The following is an 11,277-nucleotide window of genomic DNA, read 5'->3' on the forward strand; positions in this document are numbered from 1 at the left end:
ATTATCTTCTGTGTCTGTGTTAATTGGTTTCCCTTTTCTTTGTTGAAGAGGGTCTGTGCAATCCTTCTGCCTAGTCCGCCATCTTGCCCCACCTCTCCTTCGTAGTTGTTTTTAAGGGATTATACTTTCATTACATCCTGTCAATATGTCTTTAAAAAAAAAAAAATACTATAATGATATCTTGTACATATCGTCTCTTTCTTTGTAAAAATTCCTTCCTATAGATAAAAACTCTCAGGAGTTTTTAGATAGGGTCTGGAATTGACAATTTGCTTTCCAAACATATTTGAAGTACTGTATCTTACGTATCTTCACCTAGTACCCAGTACAATGCATGGCACACACAAGCATTCAGTACGTGTTTGCTGAATATAACTAACTAAATGACCCTGCATGGGTATGTACAGCAAACATTGGATTCAGTGATACCCTTTAAAGCTTCCATTATTAACCAAAGCTTCTTCTGACAATTTTTCAATATGCTTATACATTTAAATACGGTTATTGGTATATTTTGTTATCCAGAGAGTCATTCTAAAGTTTTTCTTTAGCATAAAGTTGTAAATTCCTTCTATGTATTTTGTTGTGTTGATTTCCCAGTTTAACTGTCTGAGGTAACTTCTCTAATTCCTGAGTTCAGGTGAGCAACTTATTTTTGTCCTCCTATATTATCCAGCTTGACAGCACTTAATAGCAGCAGCAACAACATACTATGCACGTGGGAGAATGAGTGTTATGAGGAATGTATCATATAATGTATATGGAGTATGTAGCAGACATCAGGCTTTAAATAAATACTCTCAAGGGATGGCAAACATTAGGCATGCGTGTTACCAACTTCTCCTCCTGTGTCTAAGGCAGGCATTATTAAACAATCATTACACTCCATCCTACTGAGAGGAAACACAGTCTCATATTCCTATTCAGCACAACCATGGCCAACTGATGAGAAATGGAAATACAAGCCTTATTTGTCATCTGTGTACAAGCCATGCAACCCATGGAAGAGAATGATTCTAGCTAACATGGAGTGTGTGATAATCCCAGTTTGTGATAAACCCTGTTTTTAGCAAGTATAGGTAATGAGTCCAGTAAGCAGGCATCAGATGATATAGAAAAAGGAAGAAATACATCTATTCAGTTTTATCAAAGAAGAAAGAAATATCACATGTTGAAGAAAATATAAGTAGGCTTTTGGGATGGTGACATGGTATTTCAGGAAATTGTTTCTGAGGAGACACTCTGGCCTGGGAGTACATTCCAGGTAAAAAATGAATGCTGTCAGGGGCGGAAGACTGAGGGCATTTAGAAAAACTGGTTCAGAGAGCTGTAGGGAAAAGTTGATTGAACACAGTGTGATAGTACATGGGACTGCCAATTTAAAAAAACACTGGAAACATGGGGTTGCTTATCAGAGAAATATGGTGTAGAATCCCAAGGGCCACAATAGTTTTTAAAGCACCTGAAGAAATGTAAACATGATACAGATGGATCCAAGCAATCAATGTGCTTCCTTCCAGAGAGAATAGTACATACCAGTCTCCCCAACTTCCAGGTAGCCTTGTTTGACAAGGTGGGAAATCTGTCAGTGCCTGGGATGAGGTATGGAGAGTGAACATGTGCTTCTGATAAAAAATTGATTTTATATTAATTATATTAGATTTTGAACACAACTATGTAATAAACATGCATCACACACACACACACACACACACACACAAAAGGAACAAGTGAAGTACATCAAAAGCCAGGTGTGCATACCTTAACATCCAAGACAGCATTCTGTGAAATAGGGTATGTGATTTGGATGCTGTGTGGAAACCATATTATATGTAGTATATATTTGCATGTATTTGATACACATATATCAAAGTAACACCCCTCACAGCAAGTTGCTCTGGCTATCCCCTAGCAGCCAGAGCCTTGGTTTGCAAACTTGTATCTGCAATTGGCTGCCTCTAGGCACACAGCTCTCTCTTGAGGTGGGGAAGCCTGGTTGGAATCAGAAGCCCCAAGGGACTGAGCAGAGTGGCCACAGCCCAGCATCTCTCTGCAGGCACTGAACTGTGGGGTGGCCTGGCAGGGCACCACCAGCAGCAGCTGCAAAGTCACAGCAGCTGTGCTAAAGGGTTGCAAACCACCCCTGCCATGGTTCAGTGGATGCAGCTGAGCCATAGCAGCCTTGGAAGCTGAGCCTAGCTGCCCCGGCAGCAAATTATACATAGGCCCTTCCTTCCCACTCCACAGACGTATATGTGGTGGGATGTTGCCTGAATGGACTCTATGTGGTACATACCTGTAAATGTTATGGTTTATCTTTGGATAAAGTTATGGGTGTTTTTACTTTTTTATTTGGATTTTCTATAATGTGGTTATATTAAAAATAAAAATGAGGAACTGTTTCACAGTCTACAATCTTCTAAATAAATATTCAAAGATAGGGCAAGCAGGGTCTCTCAATTTGTAAGGGCCTGAAGTAGAGCTTTGCACCAAATAAACAATGGGCATTTTGTTGGTTTTCTCATTTTAGTTATGTACAGAGACAAATTCATCTAAAGAAGCCACAGACCAAAATCGTAACACAACTGGGACTTTCAAGAAGGGGTGATTTTGGTACCTCAGTAAGAGAACCAAGGATTATTTCACTAACTGTACTATTATAACTTGTGTGTGTTTGTGTGTTTTGAGTCTTTTTTGAGATCAGAGTTATGTACGGATAAGCTGGAAATCAGTCTGCTGTTTATATAATCTGGTTTTATTCCAGAAGCACACGACAGAGTTACCATATCCATACAGCTGATCAACGGGAAGTTTGCAGATCCTCTTCAAATACTCCAATACTATTTCTGAGAGGGTCAACTTTAATCTGACCATCACCATAACTTATTACAGAAACAGCAGCTTGCAAAAAAAAAAAAAAAAAAAAGTGACAGAAAAATAAGGGAAAAAAAGAACGTTGTCCTTTTATAGTCTGTTGGAGGAGATAAAAATGCTTTGAAGTGAAGCATTTAATAAGAGAACACTGAATACTGTGTCTTCATGAGGAAGCTGTCTTGTTTATTATCTACAAGATAAAGGTCATATGTAGCCAGGTGCATTAATAGCTGTTTCCAGAAACTTGTTGTCTGGGTTAGAAGTGACTTGAGTATTTTTTTCTCCCAGAGACTATAATTTTCTCTCCTCTAATTATTAGTGGAATGTTGTAATGGAAGCCAGAGTTATGAACAAGTTCATTTGTAGTTTTCATCCATCCTCTTTAGAACAGCTCCCTTAGAAGTCTCCCTCATGTTGCTTCTGAACACTTTTTATTTTCCCCAAATCTCCTGCAAACACAGATTCATGTTAACTGAGAAGCAAGAGTCCAGGGCTTCAAGAGATCGTTGATGGTGGCTCTGGGAGTCTCACTTGCCATTGTGGGCCTCATGTAGGACTGGTCATGCATCTGAAAGCCAGACCAATTTGCCACACATGGATGACCATTCAAGGTACGACAACTCTGCAGTCATATCAGAGACTGGTCACTTTGCAAAGAGTGAAACGGCCACTCTTAATGAGCCTATGTAAACCTTCTGTTAGCACTTGTGCCAGCCAAGGAGGCAATATGAGGTCCCTGTGAAACTCTTCAAATTCAGATACTGATAACTGCAGATGCTGTAAGCCATGCTGCCAAGGAAGCTGACACCATGTGACCGTCCTCCTTCACTGCCTTTTCAGCTTGACGGCTGAGAGTGCTTTTCAGTTCTTTTTTTCCTTTTGTGTACGTGTGTGTGTGTGTGTGTGTGTGTAGGCGGGGGGGAAGACTGGACAATTTCTCTAATGCTGCTATAAAGAGGCAAAGTTAAGGGTAACTGCCAATAGCTTCTCCTTTCTCTTCTTTTTTGTTCACTCAATCTGTCTGGACCAATGCACAAGGAGAAAAGACAGCCAGAACGGCCCTCCAAAGTTGCACTCTATTTTAAATCTGATGAAGGATTTGTTTTCCACAGCTTGGGAGAAAAATATATTAAGTCCCTGAGCCATTAAACCACCAGTATTTGCAAACATCTGCCACCCAGTACTGTTGCCTGTGTTCAAACAAAGCCTCAAAGTGTCTTTGGAAAATCAGAGTGAGAAAAGCTGGATGCCATTTGCTAAATGAACCCTTCTAGACCACCACTGTGGAGCTAAAGGGAATTAATTCACTTCCATGGGGGAAATTAATTCCCAAAGCCTTTTTTCCCTAAGAGAACCATAGAAACTAGGACACACAGGGAAGTTGGCAGGAAGTCAGTGCTTTGTTGTTGTTAGGTGCTGTCGAGTTGGCTCTGACTCATAGTGACCCAACGTACAACAGAACAAAACACTGCCCCATCCTGCACCAGCCTCACAATCCTTGCTATACCTGAGCCCATCGCTGCAGCCACTGTGTCAGTCCATCTAGTTGAGGGTCTTCCCCTTTATTTTTGCTGACCCTCCACTTTACCAAGCACGATATGATATCCTTCTCCAGGGAATGATCCCTTCTGATAACATGACCAAAGTAAAAACAAACAAACAAACAAAAACCCAAACTCTCTGCCATCAAATCGATTCTAACTCATAGTGAACCCAATGAAGTCTGGCCATTCTCACTTCCAAAGAGCATTCTGGCTGTACTTCTTTCAGGACAGATTTGTTAGTTCTTCTGGCAGTCCGTGGCACTTTCAGTATTCTTTGCCAACACCACAACTCAAAAGCATCATCATCTCTGCTCAGTCTCCCTTATTCATTGTCCAGCTTTCATATGCATAGGAGGTGACTGAAAATACCATGGCTTGGGTTAGGCATACCTGAGTCTTCAAAGAGACATCTTTGCTCTTCAGCACATGAAAGAGGTCTTTTGCAGGCTTGCCCAGTGCAGTACGCTGTCTGACTTCTTGTCTTCTGCTTCCACTGGTGGTGATGGTGGAACCAAGACCAAGTAGTATGAAATCTTTGATAACTTCAATCCTTTCTCCATTTATCATGATGCTCCTTATTGGTCCAGTTTTGAGAATTTTTGTTTTCTTTATGTTGATACCCATTCCATACTGCAGACTGTGGCCTTTAATCTTCATCAGTAAGTGTTTCATGTTCACTTTCAGCAAGCAAGGTTGTGTAATCTGCATATTGCAAGTTGTTAATGAGTCTTCTTCCACTTCTGATGCCACAGTCTTCCTCACATAGTCTAGCCTCTCAGATTATCTGCTCAGCATACACATTGAACAAGTATGGTGAAAGGATACAACCCTGACACACTCAGTGCTTTAGTAACGTCTTAAAACCAATTGCCAAGGAGTCAGAATTTCTGACTCATGGTGACTCCTTGTGTGCCAGAGTAGAACTGTGCAGCACAAGATTTTCAATGGATGATTTTTCCATAGGTAGCCAGGCCTTTCTTCCACCAGCCTGTTAGCAGTTGAGTATGTTGACCATTTGCCCCACCCAGGGCCTCCTACAAACCTCTACAAAACCATATTTATTATTTATGGGTGAATCATAGAATCCTAGCATTAAAAAGACATTAAGGGGAAAACGAGACTTCTGGTTGAGAGTAGCTTCTATTTAGCACACACTCCAATTTCTCATCAACTCCTATGAAGATGCAGCTGAAGATGGAAACACACAGCAGCATCAGAAAGGCTGACAAACAAGCAGATGCCACAATCTTGGGAACAGTAGCACTAATGGCTAAAAATACATACTAGATCTGAATTTTGGCTCTCCCATTTAATAAATGAGTGACTTTGACCAAGTGACTTGTATTATCTCACCTGTACAAGGGAGGTGGTAATAACACAATTTCATAGGCTTGTTCAGAGGATCAGAGATCATGCCTTTAGAGCTCCCAGCACCATGCACAGCACTAAATACTCAGTGTGGGCACTGGATGGCACACGACCAGGCGGTGTTTCATTCTGATGTGCACATGGTCACTATGAGTCAGAGCCAACTCAACGGCAGGTAACAACAACATGGACATTATCTTCTCTAATCTCAGTATTGCTGCTAAGGCATAAGGCGATAGCACTAAACGTTCTAAGTTTACTGAAAGGTCTGGTTCCAGTCTTCCTAACCAATGCCCTAGTCTCCTAATTAATATAAGAAAATAACTGGCAGAGAAGTGTAGTAGGTGAGTGATATCCAGGGAAAGAAACTATACCATTCCCTTGTCCATGCCCATGCTGTTGTTGTTGTTATGTGCCGTCGAGTCAGACCCGAGACTCATAGGACCCCTTCTTGGGTTTCCAAGGCAGTATCACTATGGAAGTAGATTGCTCAACCTTCCTTCCAAGGAGTGACTGGTGAGTTTGAACCGCCAGCCTTCTGGTTAGCAGTCAAGTGCCTTAGGCACTACGCCACCAGAGCTCCTTATCCATGCACATACAAACATCTATGTTAAAAGTCTAACAGTACAGTGTTTATTATAATTATGCTTTATACAATCAGAAAGACGTAGTAACTGTAAATCTATACACATCTAACAGAGCCATAAAATACATGAAGCAAAAACCAAAATAATCAAAAGTAGAAATAGACAATTCAACAATAATCTCTGAAGATATTTGGAGATATCAATATCTTATTCTAAATAACAGACAGAAAATCACTAAACGATATAGAAATTGAACAACATATCTATCAACTTACCATAACAAACATTTATAGAGCACCCCAAACAGCAGAATACACATTCTTTTCAAGCACATATGGAACATTCTCTAGGACACATCATACACTAGACTACTGAAAAAGTCTCAAAAATTATAGATCGAAATCATACAAAGCATGTTCTCCAAAAACAATGGAATTATATTAGAAATCAACAGCAGAACAAAATTTGAAAAATCTCCAAATATTGAAATTAAACAGCAAACTTCTAGATAACCCATGGTCAAAGAACAAATCACAGGAAAATGAAAATATTTTTAAAGAAAAAATATACACGTCAAAATTTACGGGATACAGTTAAAGCAGTGCTTAGAGAGAAATCTGTAGCTTTGGATATCTGTAAAAAAATAAAGGTCTCAAATCAATAAATTAAGCTTTCACCCCAAGAAACAAAGAGCAACAGCAAACTAAACCAAAATCAGTTGGAAAAGAAAAAAATAGACTAACAATGAGAAATTAGAGTAGAAATCAATGAAGTGAGAAACAGTAGGGAAAACCAATAAAACCAAAAGTATATCATTTAAAAAGATCCACAAGATTGACTGTTAGCTAGATTAACCAAAAATAATTTAAAAAAACAAGACAGGTTACCAAACCTAGGAATGAAACAGGGGACAGTACTACCAAGCCTAAGAAATTTAAGGGTTCCTAAGGGAATACTAGGAGCTCTGGTGGCATAGTGCCTAAGGCATTTGGCTGCTAACGAGAAGGCTGGCGGTTCAAGCCCACCACTCCTCAGAAGGAAGATTGGGCAAACTACTTCTGCAGAGATACTTTGGGTTTCCAAGGAGGGCTCGCTATGAGTTGGATCCGATTCGAAGGCAGTGAGTTTGGTTAGGTTTTTTAAGAGAATACTATGAACTTTATACAAGAAATTATATATTGTGGATAAAGTGGAAAAATTCCCTGAAAGACATGAATTCCCAAAAACAGATTAAAGAAGAAACAGAAAAGTTGAATATACCTATAATGATATTTCCTGTAAGTAATGATACTGAATTAGTAACTCAAAATCTACCAGTTAATTAAAAAAAAAAAAAAAGACTGAGGCTCAGTGAGTGTCACTGGTGAAATCTACTAAATTTAAAGACTAAATAACAGCACTCTTTCAAAACTTTCAGAAAATGGGAATGATCACTTTCCAAATCATATTAAGCCAGTGCCAGTCTAACACAAAAGCCAGCCAAAGCCATGACACGGGAACTAAAGACCAATAACCTTCATGATCATACACATAAGGATCCTTAAAATGCAAATCTAATCCAGCTGTATACATCGAATTATACACGATGACCAAGAGGAATTTATTTTCAGGAATACAAAGTGTAACATCTAAAAATCAACGTAATACCCCATATTAGCAAAGGCTAAATAGTGCACGATCACCTTTTTAGATCCAGGAAAAGAATTTAAAAAATTCAACACCCATTCATGATAAAAGCTCTCATCAAACTAGGAATACAACTTCCTGAACCTGACAAAAGGGCAATTACAAAAAACCTACAGCTAGCATCATACTTAATGGTTGAAGACTGTATTTTTCTTCTAATGTCAGGAACAAGGTAACAATGTTCACTCTCCACCTGGATTCAACATTGTGCTAGCAGTACTAGCTAGCAACAAGGCAAGAAGGAAGGGACAGGAGGAGGGAGGAAAAAAGGACCAGCCAATTCTAGAAGAAAGGAAGGAAGGAAGAGGGGAGGAGAGGGAAAGAAGGAAAAAGGAAGAGAGGGAGGGAGGGAATATAAATTTGAAAGGAAGAAGCAAGACTGTCTTCATTTGCAATGATGTGATTTCGTATGTAGAAAATCTAATGCACACACATGCATCTACTAAAACTAAAAACAAGTTCAGCAAGGTCACAGGATAAAAGATCGATATATAAATATAATCTTTATTTCTATATACTAGCAATAAATAATCTGAAAATAAAATTACAAAAAATATTACAGAGGCTTTCAGATACAACTATGCATATGCAAAATGAGTAATAAAAATGAAAGCACCCCAAAATAGTAATTGGATGGATTGGTATTTTCTATAGGTTGAGAATATTTGAAATGCTTTTGAACATTCAAGAGATGTTTAAGTCAGACACCAAATTGTAAGAAGTGCAGACCACTTAAAAATCATTGACATACATTTCTTCTGCTTGCCATGAAAACATGAACCTGTTCATTGGAGTAAGGGCATCTGGCCTTAGCTACAAAGCTTATACAATTTACAGAACACACTTCATTAATCTGATGGTCATTACTTAATCATCAAGGATACCCACCCATAGCTTCAATGAACTATGAAACCTCCATAGACAACAGGTCCTCAACCAAGAAGCATCACAAGTTAAATCTTAGTTAGAAAAATAGTGTATTTCATCAAGGCCATACCAGAACTGAACTTACAACCAAAGACACACTTACATGAATATCTACAGTAGCATCTGAATGTTCGCATTTATCTATTTTAAAATTCCCTACTTTCTGAATTATTCTGGCTTTTTTACATGTAAAACACATTGCCATTTGGATGTTTGATCTTTAAGCAGAGGGGCTTTTTTGTTTGAAGAGGGATAATTTGAAAAACACTAGGCAACCAGGGGACATACAAAGAATGTGCTGTGACTGATACAAATATTTTTTTAAGTAAGCTTAGATGTATTTTTTTTTTTTTTCAAACTAACACACATCCTCCATCCTTCCTCAGTCCTGTTTGCTCAGCTGGACGTCCACAGGGTCCAATTTTCCCTCCAATTGCCCTTGCACACTAATATAATTGCTGCTCATATGGATAATTGGTCAGCCGAAAGCAGTCTTTGGATGCATTTGTTCATCTACAGTATCTGGCAGCTTCTAGAATGATTTTGCAGTCTTCTAACAGTATCATGTATTTTTAGGAGTTTTTCTTCATAACAAGGCTAAATAGTTGTCAATCTGGAAGGAAGCTTATTTTAAATGCCCAGAATCAGGAATATACAAATTCTTTTTAAGCAGCTGATCTTTCATTTATCAAACTGTAAACAGTAAACGAAATTAAGGCTCCAATGAACACTCAGTTGTGTTCTTCCTCTATGGCTTTCTTCTCTCTAAACAGAACCAAATTAACTAGATTCAATCAAACTATGCTATGAGTTGGAAGCAACTCGGTGGCAACTAAACAAATTTCACATTGAAAAAGGAGAGCAATAAGTCAATTTCATTTAATAATGTCCTTCAGAAGGCAGTGATAATTATTAAATCTTGACCTTTGAGTACAAAGATTGTACTTTGTTTACAAAACGGGCAGTACATCAACTGCATCCCCAAATCTGAAGGCTTATTCTTGAGGAAAAACAATAGTGCAGCTATTTAAGATCAAGCCACTTTTTATAGGAACTGTTTACTTACGAAATGAGTGACAAACTACAGTTTTTCAGACTTGGGTATATGGTAGACATCATCTCAAAAATCAATGAAGTTGTCTTTTCAAGATAATCAACTGGATAGTATCTAGTTTCTAATAATAAAATTTAAGCTGTCAAGTGGAAATTAGAATTTTGAAAAATGTTTATCTACCATTGCCAGCTTAACAGCTCTCCAATACTTACTTTTCTGACAAGATCAGTAATGACAATAATGAATTTTCATTTTATTTTTCATATTGGATAATGAGATGTCAACAAGATCTGCATAACACTAAACTCATTTTCCAAATGACCAATAAACATCATAAAATCATGCACTGGTAAGAGAACTTTTCAAAGTGCAAAATAAACCAATGGATGTCAATGTAGCAGCATGACAAGTCCCTTGGTATTGTTTCAGATTCCATATTGCAAATAAGGTTTAAGAAACTAGCACTCATTTTTGTGTAGTATCAAAGAATATCCAGTTATCTGAAGAGAGTAAAAAAATACTCCTCTTCTCTAACTACTTATCTGCAGACCAGATTTCTCCATATACTTCAACCAAAATAACAATAAGACATTGACTGAATCCAGAAGAAAGATATTTTTTCTTCTAAAAAGCATGATATTCAAGAGCTTTGAAAAAAGCATAAAATTGTGGGTCTCACTAATTCTTTGTTTTGAAAAAGTGTTTTTTTTTTTTTTAAGTAAAAGTATATTACTTATGTTAACATGCAATGGGTTTACGTGTTTAAATGAATTAATAAACATGTCAAATGTTTCTCAGTTTTCATTTCTAATAAATACCAATAATCCTACATAAGCAAAAATCTTTTTGGGGCCCAAAGTAATTTTTGTGAGTATAAGGGGTTCTGAGACCAAGAAGTTTGAGAATCAAATAGTAATTCATCATTAAGAAAGCACAATTATTGTAAACGTTGTCTCAGCAACAGAAACTGAAAAAGGAACAAGTTTAAAGTTTTGCAATACTTGAAAAATATGCTTTATTATCTAACAGGTAAATTTTACAGTTTATCTGTTAATCCAGAATATTTATCAAAATTACTTCTCTGATAATTAAGAAACTTTTCAAAGTAAAGCCCTGTTCTTCAATTTGTAGGGCAGTTTCTACTCTTCTGTTTCTGCAACATAGACCTGTCTCTTCAGAACTGATGATACTTTTGATCAATCAAACTAACACAAACTTCTCCTTTCTGACCACTTGC

This window comes from Orycteropus afer, unplaced genomic scaffold (genome assembly GCF_000298275.1).
Source record: "Orycteropus afer afer isolate SDZICR_OR568_19922 unplaced genomic scaffold, OryAfe1.0 scaffold00584, whole genome shotgun sequence".
NCBI lineage: Eukaryota > Metazoa > Chordata > Mammalia > Tubulidentata > Orycteropodidae > Orycteropus > Orycteropus afer.